This window comes from Suncus etruscus, chromosome 6 (genome assembly GCF_024139225.1).
Source record: "Suncus etruscus isolate mSunEtr1 chromosome 6, mSunEtr1.pri.cur, whole genome shotgun sequence".
Classification (NCBI taxonomy): domain Eukaryota; kingdom Metazoa; phylum Chordata; class Mammalia; order Eulipotyphla; family Soricidae; genus Suncus; species Suncus etruscus.
The window spans coordinates 1,918,409-1,934,244 of NC_064853.1; the positions used below are offsets into that span (position 1 = coordinate 1,918,409).

The 15,836-nt window shown below is 58.4% G+C and overlaps 1 protein-coding gene across 1 annotated transcript in view; it reads right to left on the bottom strand.

Annotated features, from left to right (window-relative positions):
- Positions 1 to 4,192: 4,192 nt before the first annotated feature.
- CEP104 (centrosomal protein 104) overlaps positions 4,193 to 15,836 on the bottom strand; it is a 223,291-nt gene continuing 211,647 nt past the window's right edge. Inside the window, exon 23 of the mRNA XM_049775295.1 lies at positions 4,193 to 4,202. The gene's annotated coding sequence lies outside the window, so the exon portion shown is untranslated. The remainder of the gene's footprint in view (positions 4,203 to 15,836) is intronic.

Consider the following 15,836-nt stretch of genomic DNA (forward strand, 5'->3'; position numbering starts at 1 on the left):
GGGGAGTCTGGGCCCCCCACCTGACTGAAGCCTGGACACCCCTTTTCTCCTGTCAGGCTAGAGTCTGAGTCCAAACCCAGGGTCTGGCAGGGGCACTGCCTTCCTGGGAGAGTCTGCAGAAGGGCCACGCCCAGCCACCCCAGCCACTGTGTGCATGTGTAGGCAGGCACAGGTGAGCAGTCACACACATATGGGGCGTGTTGTGTGAGTAAGCATGTGTGCACTGACATAGTGTGTTCATGTGTGTGCACAGATGGTATGGCTGACTGGGGCACTGGCCCTCGCTGAGGGCCCCCTGCCTTGGCCTAAGGGCCCCTCTGTCCCATGTGGAGTTCTTCCCCTGGTGCTGCTCAATAAGGGAGATTATGTGTCTACAGGTTCTGTATTCAGTGCCAGGCTCAAGGCCATGTACCCATAGTCTTGTGTGAGCATGTGTATCCACGTATGTGAATGTGTATGTCCATGTGTGAGCAGGTGTGAACATGCATGACTACATGTAATCATGTGGGGGCATTGTGACTGCAGGGAAAAGCATTTGTATGTGAGTGTGTGTGAGCATGTGTGTCTGAGCATAGGTCTTTGTGTAATTGATGACCTACATGTGTGTCAGAAATCATGGCACGGGGCCAGAGCTGTGGCGCAGCCTTGCACGCAGCTGACCAGTTAGACCTGGGTTCGATCCTAGGTGGTCCCATATGGTCCCCCAAGCCAGGAGCAATTTCTGAGGGCATAGCCAGGAGTAACCCCTGAGCGTCACCAGTGTAGCCCAAAAACAAAAAGGAAAGAAAGAAGGAAGGAAGGAAGGAAGGAAGGAAGGAAGGAAGGAAGGAAGTGAAGGAAGGAAGGAAGGAAGGAAGAAGGAAGGAAGGAAGGAAGGAAAGAAGGAAAGAAAGAAAGACAAGAAAGAAAGAAAGGAAAGAAAGAAAAGAAAGAAAGAAAGAAAGAGAGAGAGAGAGAGAGAAAGAGAGAAAGAGAGAAAGAGAGAAAGAGAGAAAGAGAGAAAGAGAGAAAGAAAGAAAGAAAGGAAAGAAAGAAAGAAAGAAAGAAAGAAAGAAAGAAAGAAAGAAAGAAAGAAAGAAAGAAAGAAAGAAAGAAAGAAAGAAAGAAAGAAAGAGAGAAGGAAGAGAGAAAGAGAGAAAGAGAAAGAGAGAAAGAAGAAAGAAAGAAGAGAGAAGAGAGAGAGAGAGAGAGAGAGAGAAAGAAAGAAAGAAAGAAAGAAAGAAAGAAAGAAGAAAGAAAGAAGAAGGAAGGAAGGAAGGGAGGAAGAGAGGAAGGGAGGAAGGAGAAAGGAAGGAAGAAGAAAGAAAGAAAGAAGAAAGAGAGAAAGAATGAAGAAAGAGAGAAAGAAAGAAAGAAAGAAAGAAAGAAAGAAAGAAAGAAAGAAAGAAAGAAAGAAAGAAAAAGAAAGAAGAGAGAGAGGAGAGAGAGAGAAGGAAAGAAGGAAGGAAGGAAGGAAGGAAGGAAGGAAGGAAGGAAGGAAGGAAGGAAGGAAGGAAGGAAGGAAGGAAGGAAGAAGGAAGGAAGGAAGGAAGGAAGGAGGAAGGAAGGAAGGAAGGAAGGAAGGAAGGAAGGAAGGAAGGAAGGAAGGAAGGAAGGAAGGAAGGAAGGAAGGAAGGAAGAAAGAAAGAAAAAAGAAAGAAAGAAAGAAAGAAAGAAGAAAGAAAGAAGAAAGAAAAAAGAAAGAAAGAAAGAAAGAAAGAAAGAGGGGGCCGGGTAGGTGGCGCTGGAGGTAAGGTGTCTGCCTTGCAAGCGCTAGCCAAGGAAGGACCTCGGTTCGATCCCCCGGCGTCCCATATGGTCCCCCCCAAGCCAGGGGCGATTTCTGAGCACATAGCCAGGAGTAACCCCTGAGCGTCAAACGGGTGTTGCCCAAAAACCAAAAAAAAAAAAAAAAGAAAGAAAGAAAGAAAGAAGAAAGACAGAAAGAAAGAAAGAAAGAAAGAAGGAAGGAAGGAAGGAAGGAAGGAAGGAAGGAAGGAAGGAAGGAAGGAAGGAAGGAAGGAGGGAAGGAAGGAAGGAAGGAGGGAAAGAGAAAGAAAGAAAGAAAGGACCCATGTGCTTGCGTGAATATATTTGCATGTGTGTGATGTGCAACCAGGCCATTTACTTGTGCATGACACGTAACAGGCCACATACGATGTGTAACAGGCCATGTACATGTGTGTGGTGTGTAACAGGCTACACGCACATATGTGATGTGTAACAGGACTTATATGTGGTGTGTAATATGCTGTATTGTGTGGTATGCAACAGGCTTTGTACATGTGTGTGGTGTAAAAGGCCGTGTATGTGGCATATAGCACGCTGTGTGCGGTGTATAACAGGCTGTGTACATTGTGGGGTTGTAGTAGGCCATGTGCATAGTTGTGATATGTAATAGGTCATGTATGTGGTATGTAGCAGGCTGTGTGTGTGCAACAGGCCTGTGCACATATGTGGTATGTAACAGGCTGTGTGCAGGTACAAAACCAACACTACACAGGTCCTGAGCAGCTGAACTGGGTTGGGGTGCCTTCCCCTTGGGCCCCACTCTCCTGGGCAGGCACAGGGCAGAGGGGGAACCCTGAGTTCCCGCAGATGAACTGTGGCCCCACATTGACACTGGGGAAGCCCTAAGGTCACCCGGACCATCCGCATCCGCGGGTGTGGTGCTGTAGCAACTCTGCCCCATCTTGGCAAACCCCAACCTCAGGATTCCATCCCCATTTTCATCCAGATCACGCGGGAGGGCATCCAAACTGTCCCCAAACAGCCAAACTCTTGGTGCTGAGGGTGGGTGGGACAATGTGGTCCTGCAGGAGCCACTGAGAGAAGGTCCTGGACTCATGGGGGGGGGGGTGAGAGAGAGCTGCAGGGGTGAGGCAGGGCAGGAAGGCAGGCCCAGGACTCCAGTGCTCAGCTCTCACCGCACTGCCCTGTGGCCTTCACTCCCTCCTGACCCGGATGGAACCTTTGCACACCACACGGGGTCACCCCACCAAACTGGGGCTGCATCCTGGCCCCCCCCCACCTTCCCTGCATGGAAAAGGTTCCAGACACCCGGATGGGACAGGTTGAGGTGGGGTTGGCCAGGGCAGGAGTGGGGCGGGGTGACCCTGGGCTATCCTGCACACTGTGGTCCCTCCTGCCTGCTCACCCCTTTTGGCCACAGGAGAAACCAATCTGGCCGCCCGGTTGTGGCCAGACTGAGGCTTCCGGCTCCCAGGAAGTGGCCAGAATCGTGCCCCTTGGGTCCATGACAGGAACCCCTAATGCTGCCCTCACCACGAGATTGGTGTGGACATGCGGCCCCGTGCATCACAGGCCTCCCCCACAGGCCCCCAGGAGCACTTTCCCAGGATCTTGGTCACAGCTCGTCTGGAAGTGGAAAGCCCCCCCACCCCCACCCCGCAAACCCTCACTTCAGGGCTGGCCCCAGGGCACAGGAACTGTGCCTCGGAGCTCGAAGGAGCGAGGGACACAAGGACAGAGGCCTGGCAGGATGGATATTGGACAGGGTGTGTGTGAGGGTACAGAGAGGAGGTACCAGGCTCCACCCCCCCAGGTTGGCCCCCAGAGTTCCGAGCATCTGGGGTTGGCAACACCCTGCTGTGCTCAGCTGGGCAGGGGACTCTCCTAGGACTGAGCAGGTGCTGTGGGCATTGGGGGGATGCTGGGAGCCCCAAAGGTGAGGTCCCCACCCTCCTAGGGCTGCCTGCCCCCACACGGCCTCCTCCCTCTGACCCACGGGGGCCCCTGTGCTTAGAAATTGTCATTTAGAGTCGTCTCGGTGGTGTCCTCCTGGGTCCCCAGAAAATCATCTATTAATTGATTCCAATTACGCTTAATTGTTCCTCATACATTTCAATTAGGCGGGACCAGGCAGGCAGGCCCTAGGGTGGTGCTGGCCCCTGCGTTTCCTCCCAGGCTCCCCTCTTCACATCCCACCCCTCTGCCTGCCGAGGAGGGTTCTCTCCCCCATGGGCCCGGATCCTCCGTCCTCATCCATCAGCGGTGTCCAGCCCTTGGAGCTGCGTTTCTGTGGTTGCTCTCCATCCTGGACCTCTCCCACATGTGCAGAGGGGGCGTCTCAGGCCAGGCCCCCCTCATGGGGCTGCCCTGGCTTCAGAGAGCGGGGTGGGGCTTGCTGGAGTTTCCCTGGTTCCCCGGAGCCCACCAGCGTCTCTGTCCCGCTGGGGCTGAATTCGCAGATCTCGGGGTGCAGGTTAAGGGCTAGATCGCCGGGCTGAGGTGCCATCACCTCATCACCGCTAAGGGTCTGAGACAGGGCTTCGGTGTCAGAGGCTGGAGCAGATGAAGCAAGATCGCTCCAGTAAATAGACCCCCAGCCAGGGCATAGACATAACTGGAAGCAGGAACACCCAGCTGGGTTGGGGGGGGTGTGTCCAGGCTCAGCCTTAACGTGGATGGTGTAGGAGCACTTGAGCTTGCGTATCCTGTGTGAGCACTTGAACTGGAGCACTACGTGTGAGCACTCAGGCTGGAGCCTCATGTGGGAACTTGGTGTGGGAATCTCAGACTGTTTTTGTTTTTATTTTGGGGGGAGCCATACCCAGGGGTGCTCCGGGCTTCCTCCTGGCGGTGCTTGGGAGACGCTGTGAGATGCTGGGGATCAAACCCATTTCAGCTGTGTGTGTGTGTGTGTGTGTGTGTGTGTGTGTGTGTGTGTGTGTGTGTGTGTGTGTGTGTGTGTGCAAGGCAAGAGCCGTCCCGCTGTGCTGTCGCTGGGGCCCTCGCAGAGACTGTTTCGGGCACCCACCAGACCATCACAGTGAGCAGGGCCAGTCCCAGGAGGAAACTCAGGTCGTGACCCTTTCTGGAGCCTTCCTTCCGCCGCAGGAGCAGGACGAGCATGAAAGAGATGCATTGACTGTGGCTGAGGCCTGCATTGGGGCCCGGCGAGCACCTCCCTGCCAGCCCGTTGTGTGTCCCCACTCCGCACCCCACTCGCATGTGTGCCTGGCTCTGGCCAAAGGCAACAGGCGAACAGGACTTCAGAAGGCTCCGCAGGCCGGGCACACCGGAAACCTCACCCCTGGCTGAGGTCGAGCAAACATGCCTTCGGACATGGATCTGCAAATAAACTTTCCAAAGAAAAACATGGACCTCTTTCCAGTCGTCCCCGTGCCATGCCCCCCCCATCCTGGTGGAAAGTGCCGCCCGGGCACTTGAGGAGAGCGGGGCGCTGCCAGCGGGCCCCACGCCCAGCCGGGCTCCCAGGGCAGAGGGGAGGCTGCGGGCTGCACGGGGTGGTGGTGGGGGCTGGTCCTGGTGGCCCCGCCCAGCAATGCGGCCCCATATGGCCTTGGGGTGTCTGAGAATCCATTTTGGGTCCTCGGAGCACCAGCAGGATTCACCACAGCGAAGCCCCCATCCACCTGGGCTGGTCCTGGTCATGCTGTGGGCCCTCGTTGGCCTCGGATCCCGCTGTCCCTCGGCTTCCAGGTGGCCTGCGTGTGAAGGCATTGGCAGCACACGTGTGCGCCCATGTGTGGTGTGGGATAATGTGTCCATGTTTCTGTATATGCATGCATGGCTCACACACAGGCTACGGGAGTGGGCATGTGAGCCTGTGTCCATGTGCACTGGTGTTTGCAGGTGTGTGCATAGCCGTGTGATCCTGTCTTATATGTGTTACTGTGAGAGTGTGTGGGCATGCGTTTGTGTGAATGTGTAGGGTCATCTGAGCTTGTGTCCTTATGTGAGTTGGAGTATGCATGTATTTGTCTATGTCCATATACACACATGTGAGTCTATGTCATGTGTTTACATCTGTGTGCACATAGGAATGCCTTGTGTGCTGGTATATGTGTGTCCCTATATGTAATGGTGTGTCTTTGTGTGTTCATGTCTGTGTGCTGGTATGTGTCAGGTGTGTGTACTGGTATGTTCCGTGTGTGTCTTTGCGTGCTAGAGTGTTCCTGATGTGCTAATGTATGTGTTAGTGTGCGTACTGATATGTTCCATGTGTGCCTATGTGTGCCAGTGTGTGTGCTTGGTTGTGTGCCAGTGTATGTTCGTGTGTGCCGGTGTGTGCCTTTATGTCCATACATGGTGTGGTCACCCTCACGAGCTGGAGCAGGCCCCTGGAGCCCCTCAATTCCCAGCACTCAGACAGCAGCTGCTGGGGCTCCTCTGGGACTAACGGGTGGACCCTAGTTTCACTCTGGTTTCGAGGCCTCTGGGGGCACTCTCTGAGATGCGCCTAGCTAGGCTGATGGCCCAGGACTCCCCTGCCTCTGGCTCTGTGCCCTGCTCCTCTCAGGGAACAGGTGAACACAGGAGGCAGAATCCATCTGAGTCCTCGAGGGACTGGGAGAAAGCAGAAGCACAGATTGCAGACACACACGTGAATGTCCACACTGTTCATGGCTCATGTGTGCACACGTGTGGTCCCTGGGTGGTTACGGTGTGGCGGTGGCAACTGTTGCGGTTGTGCACATGGGTCCACATGTATGTCTGACTACTCGTTGTGAGCACATACACGTGTGCATCACCATGCCTTAGACACATATGTACACCTTGATTTTAGCGCATAGACACACCTGCACACTTGCTTCGTGTGGCCCTTTGTACATACATCACACGGATCATGAGGTTGTGGGCCACACTCTGTGCAGATTCACACACCACCGACACGTGAGCACACATGGGCACATGCAGGGCAGCCTGGAGCTGGGGTCTATCCTGCCCTCCAGGAGAGACAGGCGTCCCTCAGACGAGACAGCCCTGAGTCGGGTCGGCCTGTCCACAGACCCTTAGTGAGAAATGGAATCGGGCAGGTGTGTGTCAGTCCGTCCGTCCTTCTGTCCTCTGTCCGCCTGCCCAGGCAGCACTGATGCCCATCTTTGCCGTGACTCTGCTGACATTGAAGCTCGTGGGCAGGGCCAGGCACAGCTCTGGGGCAGTCTGCAGGTGAGTACTGTTTTTGTGAGGTCTATTTGGAAATCCCATGAGGGGGTTAGGAAGGTGCGTTCATGGGTAACAGCATCTCAGTGGCAGCCAGAGCTCAAGGCCCAGGAGGTGCTGGGGTATGTATCAGAGGTTTTGTGGGGTCTGGGACATTAATGGGGGGCTTCCTATCTAACTCACCTGCCCCCCCCCTGCACTCAGAGCGCCTAAAACCAGTTGAGCCCCTCTCTGCTGTGGTGAAGGCAACGCTGTCATTTCGGAGTCCCTGGTGGCTGGAGGGGGCATCGTACAAATGATGCACCACATCCTCTCCCCAAAGTCTTCCTGGAGGAAGGGCTGCATGCACCAGGCACCTTTCCAGGAAGGGTTCCTGGAAGGTGGGGGTCTTCCAGACACAAGTCCTCAGGTTTCTGCAGCAGCACAGTTGGGCGACAGAGGGGCCTGCGGGAGGCCATGTACCTGCCCTGCTCCCCAGAGTGACCAAAGGGCTTGGGATCCAAGGAGGACCCTCTGCTCCCCATTGATCACAAAGAGAGTGTGTCTTGGGTGGTTCCATGATGGGCGTGACCAGAAAGGGGCGGTCTGAGAGGGTGTGTCTAGGATTGGGGACATGTCTGGGAGAAGGGGTATGTTTGGTGGGGGCATGTCTTATACGGCTTGTCCCGGAGAGGGGGTGGTGGTCCCAGAGGGCATGTCTGGAATTGGGGCATATTTTGGGAAAGGGGCATGTCCTGGGCCTGTCTGGTAGAGGGCGTGTCCAGGAAAGGGACATGCCTAGAGGGGCATGTTCGGAAGAGGGCATGCCTGGGATTGGGGAATATATGGGAGAAGGGGTTGTTTTGGGGTGCGTGTCTGGGAGAGGGGTCATGTCCATTAAAGGGGTGTGTCCCGTGTCCAGGAGAGTCATGGACGTGTCCGGGTTGGGTATGTCTGTGGTAAGGGGACATGTTTGGGAGAGGGGGCTTGGGGTCATGTGATGGGTGGTCCAGCCCAGCCATCTTGCTTGATATCATCCCAAAGCTGCTCTCCTAATCCTCCCTCCCACAGCACCACCCGGTCCAGCTGAGGGTCCCATGGGGGGGACACCAGGGTCTTTGCCCACACATGGCCCCACTTATCTCTCGTGTCTCCTAGAAGATTCTTGCTTCCTGCCCAGAAAATCGTGATCCCAAAGTTCCTAAGAAGCCCTGGGGGTGTGGTCCTGCCGTGGCTGCCCCCTCAAAGTTTGGGGACACTGACAGGCAGAGGGCACGGGCTCTCGGACAGCATCTCCTGAGGGCACTGGGAAAGGCCACAAAATGCCGTGTTCTGGGCTGGGCGAGCACCGCATGGCTGAGCCCGGCTGCGACAGCCAATGATTTCTGACAACTTGCATCAATACCGGGTTACACTCCCCGCCCACCGCCTGTGTCTTTTGGAAAAGCGGGCTAGACCCTGCGTGTCACTTTGAGCTGCGTCGACCTCCTGTGGGCCTGAGGGCCGCCGAGCCGTCGCAGTGTTCAGTTATTATCCAGATGTTTCCAGCCTCCATCCGCCCCGCAAAGGCGCAAACAAGGCCCCTTTATGAAGTGATGGGCAATGCGACAGTAGGCGGGCAGCGAGGAAGGGCCTCGGGGTGGCTAGAAGGGGCCCATGGAACTGAGCTCTCGCTATGGGTTAGCCGCAGAACTCTGTGGAGCAACTGGGATGAGTGTCCTGGAGGCCAAGCCACACTCCAGGCCACCGCCATGCTAGCCTGGCAACTACTGAATTGCCAGACCAAGCTCAGACAGACGCTCCCCAGGCACGGACCGAGCCATATGGCCTTGTCCATCTAGCAGCCACTTTTCCACCTCAGCTAGGTGTGACGTACCTGTGAGGTGATCAGCTTTCACACAAGCAGGGCCAGACCGAGCGGCTCGGGGCACAGCTGGATGGAGCAGCAGGGTCTTGGCCACCAGCGCGGATAGCCTGGGAATAGAAGGGGCCTCATTAGGAAGAGAGTGGGGGCCACGCTTTGGGTATGTCCAGCCTGAGATACAGCCACACCGGACCCCAGACATGGCCAGACAGCTCATCACAGGGCCCAGGGGTAGGGAGACATTTGTGGGCCTGCAGCTGAGCCCGGATCACCTGAGGGTCAGTGTCTGGAGGTGGCGGCCACAGACCAGCCATCCACAGGCTTCCTTGAGCACGACCAAAGGTACACACACACACACACACACACACACACACACACACACACACAGGCTATGCCCGGCTCCAGGTCCCGTGAACTGATCCATAACTCCTGCCCTGCCCAGCACCTGTGTGGCCGGGGACTCAGTGGGATTCAGAGTCCTTTGAGGTCACAGCCCATATCAGGAGGAGGGAAGACCTGGCGGGGGGCTCCATGTAGGTCCACTGCTAGCCGGGCAGACACAGGCCTGTCTGCCCCTGACAGTCCACCCAGGCCTGGGCCACTGCTCCCGTTAGTACAAACACAGACAGTAGTGCAGGAAGAGGACCAGAGACAGCAGAATCAGGAGACAGTAGGGCTCCATGGACTCGGGGTCCCACGGACTCAGGGTCTCACAGGGTCAGAGTTCCCTGACCCCCAGTGCTCAGCAGTTTCCTCAGCAGTTTCCTCCTTTCTCCTCTGCAGGGCTACACACCTGCCTTCCACCTGCCTTCTGGAATGTTCTGGAATGTTCTCGCTCTCTCTCCTCTGACCCCACTTTTCCAAGTTCTGTGCTGCATGTGAGACAGAGTTCGAGCTGCCCCCTGCCCTGAGTTGGCAGGACCCCTCTGACCCCTCCCTGTCCTGTCCAGGGGTCCTGCTGGGTTTGGTGGTTTGGGGGACTCCGTGGACACTCCATGAATGCTCAGTGTTGAAGTCCCATGTGCGGTGACCCCATTGCCGGCCGTGCCCACTAGAGAGAGGTGACCCCCACGGCTACATGTGCCCTGAGGGCTTCTGACACCTTCGGCTCTGGGTTCTTCTGGAAAACCAGTGGTTCCCAGTCCCTGAGCCAGTTTCACTCAGATTCCACCCAGCCTGTGGGGTGCAGCTCTGCACCCCCTGTTCTGTTCCGCCTGAACTCTAGCACCAGGGTTCACAGTACATTCCAGGGTCACCACTCCCCAAGAGTCCATGGCTCGGCTGTCTCACCTTCTGGCCCTGCCTCTGACCCCCACCCCACCTCAGGGACAGCTGCCCTCATGGTTGGGGTCCCTGGGGCACTCCATGGGCTGTGTCCCACAGACTCCCTGCTGCCCCCTATGGTCTGCCTGGGGCCCTTCAGCTCATTTTCAAAGCCCCCCCTTAAGTCAGGAGTGTTTGCGTCACAGCCAGGAGTGCCCAGGCCAGCCCCCGCCCCCACCGGGGTCACCCTCTATGACGAGGGGTCAGGGAGCCAGCCCAGCGCCCTGCCCTGAGGACAGACACAGCTCCCTGTGGACTGGGGGAGGTCCTGTGAGCCTGTGGACCCCAGCCCCGGCCTCGGGCCTGTGCTCTAGCTTCCCCTGGCAGCCCCCCACTCCCGCTGCCCCTTCCCCGGCCAGGAGCCGACAAGAGCCCCACAGAGGCCCGGTGGCAGCAGGCCAGGGCCGCTGGGCGCAGGGCAGGCCCGGGTGCCGTGAGCTGGCGCATAAAGGGGGGCATTGAGGGGCGGCGCCCTGGCCCCCCCCCCACCCGGCCCACAATGCCTGCTTTGTGAGGGCTGGCAGGGCCGCACGGGCTCGCCTCCTCCCCCGGGTAGAGATCATTTAATTTAAAAATAATTGAACGTGGAAAATGGTGGATGTGGAAAGCCGTCCCGGGTTCCTTTGTGCCTCTCCTTTCCAGCCTCGCCAGGACACGGAGGGGTGTGGGGGTAGGGGGGGGGTCCCTGCAGACCTGCCCTGTCCGGGGAGCTCCGGACAAGGGTCTGGGGGGGGGGGGGGGTGGCAGGTCTGGGCAGAGCATCAGCGGTCCGTCCTCCTCCTCCTTCTCCAAGAGTACTCCAACAGTGCTCTCCAGGGTAGCACCTCCGTGTTTGTTTTTTTTTTGGGGGGGGGGGTTCAGTGGCCAGGGGCAGAGATGGAGCTGCAGGAGTCAGGTCTAAGATGAACAGGACTGGGGACCCTCATACAACATCCGGGGGGCACAAGCCTGCCAGCGTTGGGTGTTGGGGGCCGTGGGGTGCCGCATCTCCTGGGACTGGGGCAGTGCAGAGCTGGGGTGCAGGCTGCAGGTTTGGGTCTGTGCTCACTCTGACATCTGAGGGACACCAGGGGAGAGGGACAGAAGGAGATCCCAAGGGCCACCAGAGATCCCTGGATGCTTACCCCAACCCCTTTGCTTTATCTCAGTGCTCACGGCCTCACGCCAAGGTCAGAGCCAAGGTCAGCTGCTCAGAGGGCAGTGGGAGCAGAAGTCACTGGGCCCATGAAGGGGGCAGGAGGAGCACTGGCAGGGGAGGACTCAGAGGGCAGGGCAGGGCTGGAGGGGCACATAGGGGCCCCCAGTCTGGCATCCCTGAGCGCGTGTGCGGCTCCGCCCAGCGTAAGGCTGCAGCCTGGGGACCCAGAGTCCAGGCCCAGCCTTTTTAGCATTCGCGGGAGGGCCTGGGAGTGAGGCGGGAGCAGGAGCCTCGGTGCTGGCCAGCTCAGCACAAAGAGCCGCGTTCATGGGCCCGTTGGGAGCTTCACAAAGGCGCTAGCGGGGGCCGCGGCGCCCCCTCCCTCCGCAGGCCACTCTTGAACTCAAGCGGCTCTCCTGGGGGGCAGCCTTGTATGCGGGCCAGAGGCCAGCTCCGTCCCTGCTAGGACTGCCTCGGCCTCTGTCCTGGCCCTTTCCTGCCGGGCCTGGGCTGTCTGTCCTGAACTGAGTCCCCCCAGGTCGGGACCAGCGTCTCATAGAGGCCATGTGACAGTGACTCCAGCCGGGCCGTGGTGGGAGTGGGGCCCCAGGCTGAGACCCTCTGCTGAGAGCCCAGTACTGCCCGCCACCACCCCCCTTTCCAGCCGTGCCAGCCGTGCTGTCTGGGTCCCACATTCCGGCCACGAAGCTCGGGCCTGTGCGAGGGTCCAGCCGCTGAGATAAGATAGAGCCGTGTTGGGGAGGAGGTGGCGACGGGCGGCCCCCACACACAGGGGGTGATAAAAGGGGCTTGGGAAGGTGCTGACGTGGCCACGGTGTTTAATGAGGTCGTCACCCCGGCCCCGCTGTGATAGCCCCGAGGTCAGGCGCCCTGGGGGGGACAGCCGGGTAGTGGCGGCGCTGACTGGGGGGGCACCGAGCCCGTCTGGGAGTGTTGCCCCAGCTGGTTCAGGGGAGGGGCCCAGGCATCACCCCTGTTCTTTCGGGGGGGGGGTGTCTTTGAGCATAGGCTGCCTGTCTCATCTCAGACACTACCACACCTCAGCTCACCTACCCAAGTCTCAGGCTTGTGCCTTGTGGCCTCAGTTTCCCCATTGGTGTATTTGGGGTTTTGGGAGATATGCAGCTGCCCAGGGCGCCTGGCTGGTGTGGATATCTCCTGACATTGCTGCTTCTCAGCTCCCACTGGGTGGGCTCAGCCATGCCAGGCACCCAGGCGCTACCCCATGGACCTGACACAGACCAAGACAGGATGGCTCAGACCCCAAATAGCTGGCACAGGAGTGGGGTGTTGGCAGTGCTGAGAAGAAACAGCCTGGAGGTATGGGAGAGGTGCCTCCAGGAAGGGTGGAGGGTCAGGGTCCGCATGTCTTCCCACCTCAGCTACCAACGGGTGATTTTCTACGCAGCCGATGCAAGGCAAGTCTGGCAGGGAACCCTAAGTGGCCTCCATCCACCCATGGGCTCCTCCCTCTCCTGCTGCTCCTCTCTGGAGCACAGACCTTTCTAGCTTCAACAGGCCTCGATAGACCTGGAGACGGACCTTGATGGTCCCAGCTGCGGGTCCGCCAAACCCTGTAGGATAGGCATGGCCCCCACCCAGGATCGCAGCCAGGGCCTCTGTGGGTGCCTCAGACTCGGGCGAAGCCCTCTACTGGGGGCCCGGCTGCCTGCTGCCATCTTGGGCACTTCAGCAGACCCTGGAGCCTCACTGGGGTACCCACGGCCCCTCCTTCACCTGCCCTGTCTGAGGTCCCCTCATGGTCCCTCACCCTGCCATGTCTCTGTCTTTATCTCTCTGTTTCTTTCTCTGTTCCTCCAACTCTGTCTTTGCTCCATCTATCCTGCAGTTCCTCACTGGGCAGAGCAGAGTCTGATGATTCATGTGTCGTCGTGGGCAGGGATGACTGGTACCCGCCCTGCAGAGAAGGTGACCCCACAATACACCCATCAGGCCTCCGGGCAGCGCGGGGGTCGAGCGCCCTCTGCCGGTCCTGTCCGGCCCCGCCCTGCCCGCCCCGTGGCCGCCCAAAGGGCCTTGGCCGTTTTTAATTGTTTTCCTCCCTAAATGCTTCCCCTTTGCTGCTCCCCAGCAGCCCAAGGGGAGGGCGGCGGCGCGTTTCCGTTTGTTCTCGCCTCCTTCCCGCCCCGCGGGCCCAGCCTCCGTGATTAAGCCCCAGGTCCCTGCTGGGTTTAATAGGCCTTCAGGCTTGACCATCTGATGGGCTGCGGTGGCTGGAATGCTGGATTAATCACGCCTGTCAGCCACTCAGCCCCGAGCACTCCCGCCCGGCTCCAAATTACACCGACACTTGCGACCAGGATTGGCCAAGGCCGCAAACAGGCCGGAGCTGGGCCCGCCCCGCACCCCACTGCCCGGCCCAGGAACAATGGGAACTGGTCGGGCACTCGGGGAAGTTCAGGGTGGCGAAGCCATGCAGAGCCGGGACCAGAGTCCCCCACGCTGGCCATGTTCACGGCAGGCAACTTCTTGGGGTGGACACCAGGCAGGAGTTCAGGCCTTAGCCCCAGGACCATGGTGGGGACAGCTGACAACCCCAGAGCCCCTCCATACCTCCTTCTCTCCCCAACCTTGGTGGCCTCCGGAGCCTGTCACCCTCGAGTATCCCCTAAAAGGATCGACAGGAAAGGCTTGTGCCGATGTGGCCTTGGGTTGTGTCCACTGAGGCAGCAACCCCTTGTCTAGGATGTCCGAGCTTCTCTAGCCACCTCCCAGCCAGCCTGACTGTGCAGCAAACAGCGTTTTTCATCTGGTCCACTCTGGCGGATGTGTGGTGTGGACGAAGCCTTGGTCTGAACTCTGACCACAGGGTCCCTGGAGCAGTGTGACCAGATCAGAGTGGGGGATCTTTCTCGAAGGGAACCCCAAAGCGCCCATCTGTGATATCAGGCCGGCTTCCTATGCCAGCTCAGCAGGGAATCCCAGTGGATGGGGTCTCAGGGGCTGCAGGTCTGTTCTGCCGCACACAGGAGCCCAGAGACGCTCAGCACCACTGGGGACGGACCCCAAACTAAGTTTAACCGAAGGGGGGCAGTTAGGGAAACCATGTGACATTCCAGGAGTGAGGAAAAGAAGGGCCTGAACCCATCTCCTCTGCAGTAGAGCTCAGGACCATGCTCTCGGGAGTCAGGAGCAGGAGGGCACAGAGGGGATGCCCCCACCCATGCCAGGTGCCAAGGGCTGGGATGGTGTGGGGTGTGGGGTGCAGTCAGCTGGGGTGTGTGGGGTGTGGTCTCTTTCCTTTGGGACTGGCACAGACACCTGAGTGACCTCTAGTGGGTGGTGTGAGGCCTGGCTGGCTCCAGCGTCAGGAGAGGGCCCTCTGCACAGTGTTGTGCCCTCTGCACAACATTTTATGGCCCGCAGCCGGCCTTCAAATATCTCAGTATTCGCAATTATTCGCTTACTTTGTGTGTGTGTGTGTGTGTGTGTGTGTGTGTGAAATCCCTTATGCGGTCCTGTTTCACCCCGACTTTGCCTCCTACGGCCCCCCAGGTAAACTGAGTTTGAGACCCTGAGCTATAGGGAGGGTGCTCATGGGAGCTCCCATGGCACAGCCTGGCTTCAGGAACTGCTCTGCCACCCCATAGAGGTCCACAGGGCACCAAGTGTGACCAGAACCCAGGGGCAGGCTGGTGGGGAGGTGGAACAGCATTTACCTTAGCAAAGCCCCAGGACCCAGCCCTGCTGGTGCTTGGAGGGTGGGGGGGCTGGATATGTATACAGAGAACAGACCACCAGCGGGGAGCCCGTGCAGAGACAGTGGGTTTCCTCTGAACCCCCTTCCTCCCTCCAGTCTCACAACTGTCCTGCACTCAGGCCACCCTTACTGTTTCCTCTGGGGCAAGCCCGCCTCAGTTTCCCTGCCTGTCAGAACCAGCCCAAAGTACTTAGAGGGTGCCCTAAGAGGGACCCAGGGAAGCAAGGAAGGGCGGCCCCCTCCTGAGACCCTCAGAACCCGCAGACAGACTGTGATGGAGACAGAGATGGGAATACCGATGGCCCCCCTGCGCCAGTCTGGCAGAGTCCCTGCCACCCCAGACACGTGCCCCAATAGATCCAAATAATGAAACATCTGGAACTCAGGGCTGCGGACAGTAAGGCCAAGGTCAATTTTGGGGGACATTGTCACCACACCCCTGGAAGACCCCGCAAGACCTGCCCAAGCCAGCCTGGCCACTCCCATAACTATGCCCAGACCACTTCTTTAGCCATGCCCACTACCACCTCAGGGCCACACCCACCCCCAGCTCCAGTCACTTCCACATCATTTCCCAGACACACCTCTAGCCATGCCCACTCCCACATCCAATCATGCCCCAGATCCAGCTCCAGTCACTCTCCAAACTCTCCCCAGCCCACACACCAGACTCACTTCCAGCACACCCACCCAGTCCTTGCCTCCTCCAGTCATGCCTTGGCCATGACCAAGGGCCCGTCCCAGCCATCCATTCTCCAGCCCTGACCCCAAACCTACCTCCAACCAATTCCCCTTTCCCTCTTCTAGCCAAGCCTGAGACCTACCTTTAGTCTCTTCCTACACCCCACCTCATCCTGGGCCTCCACCTCAGCTAAGCCTCT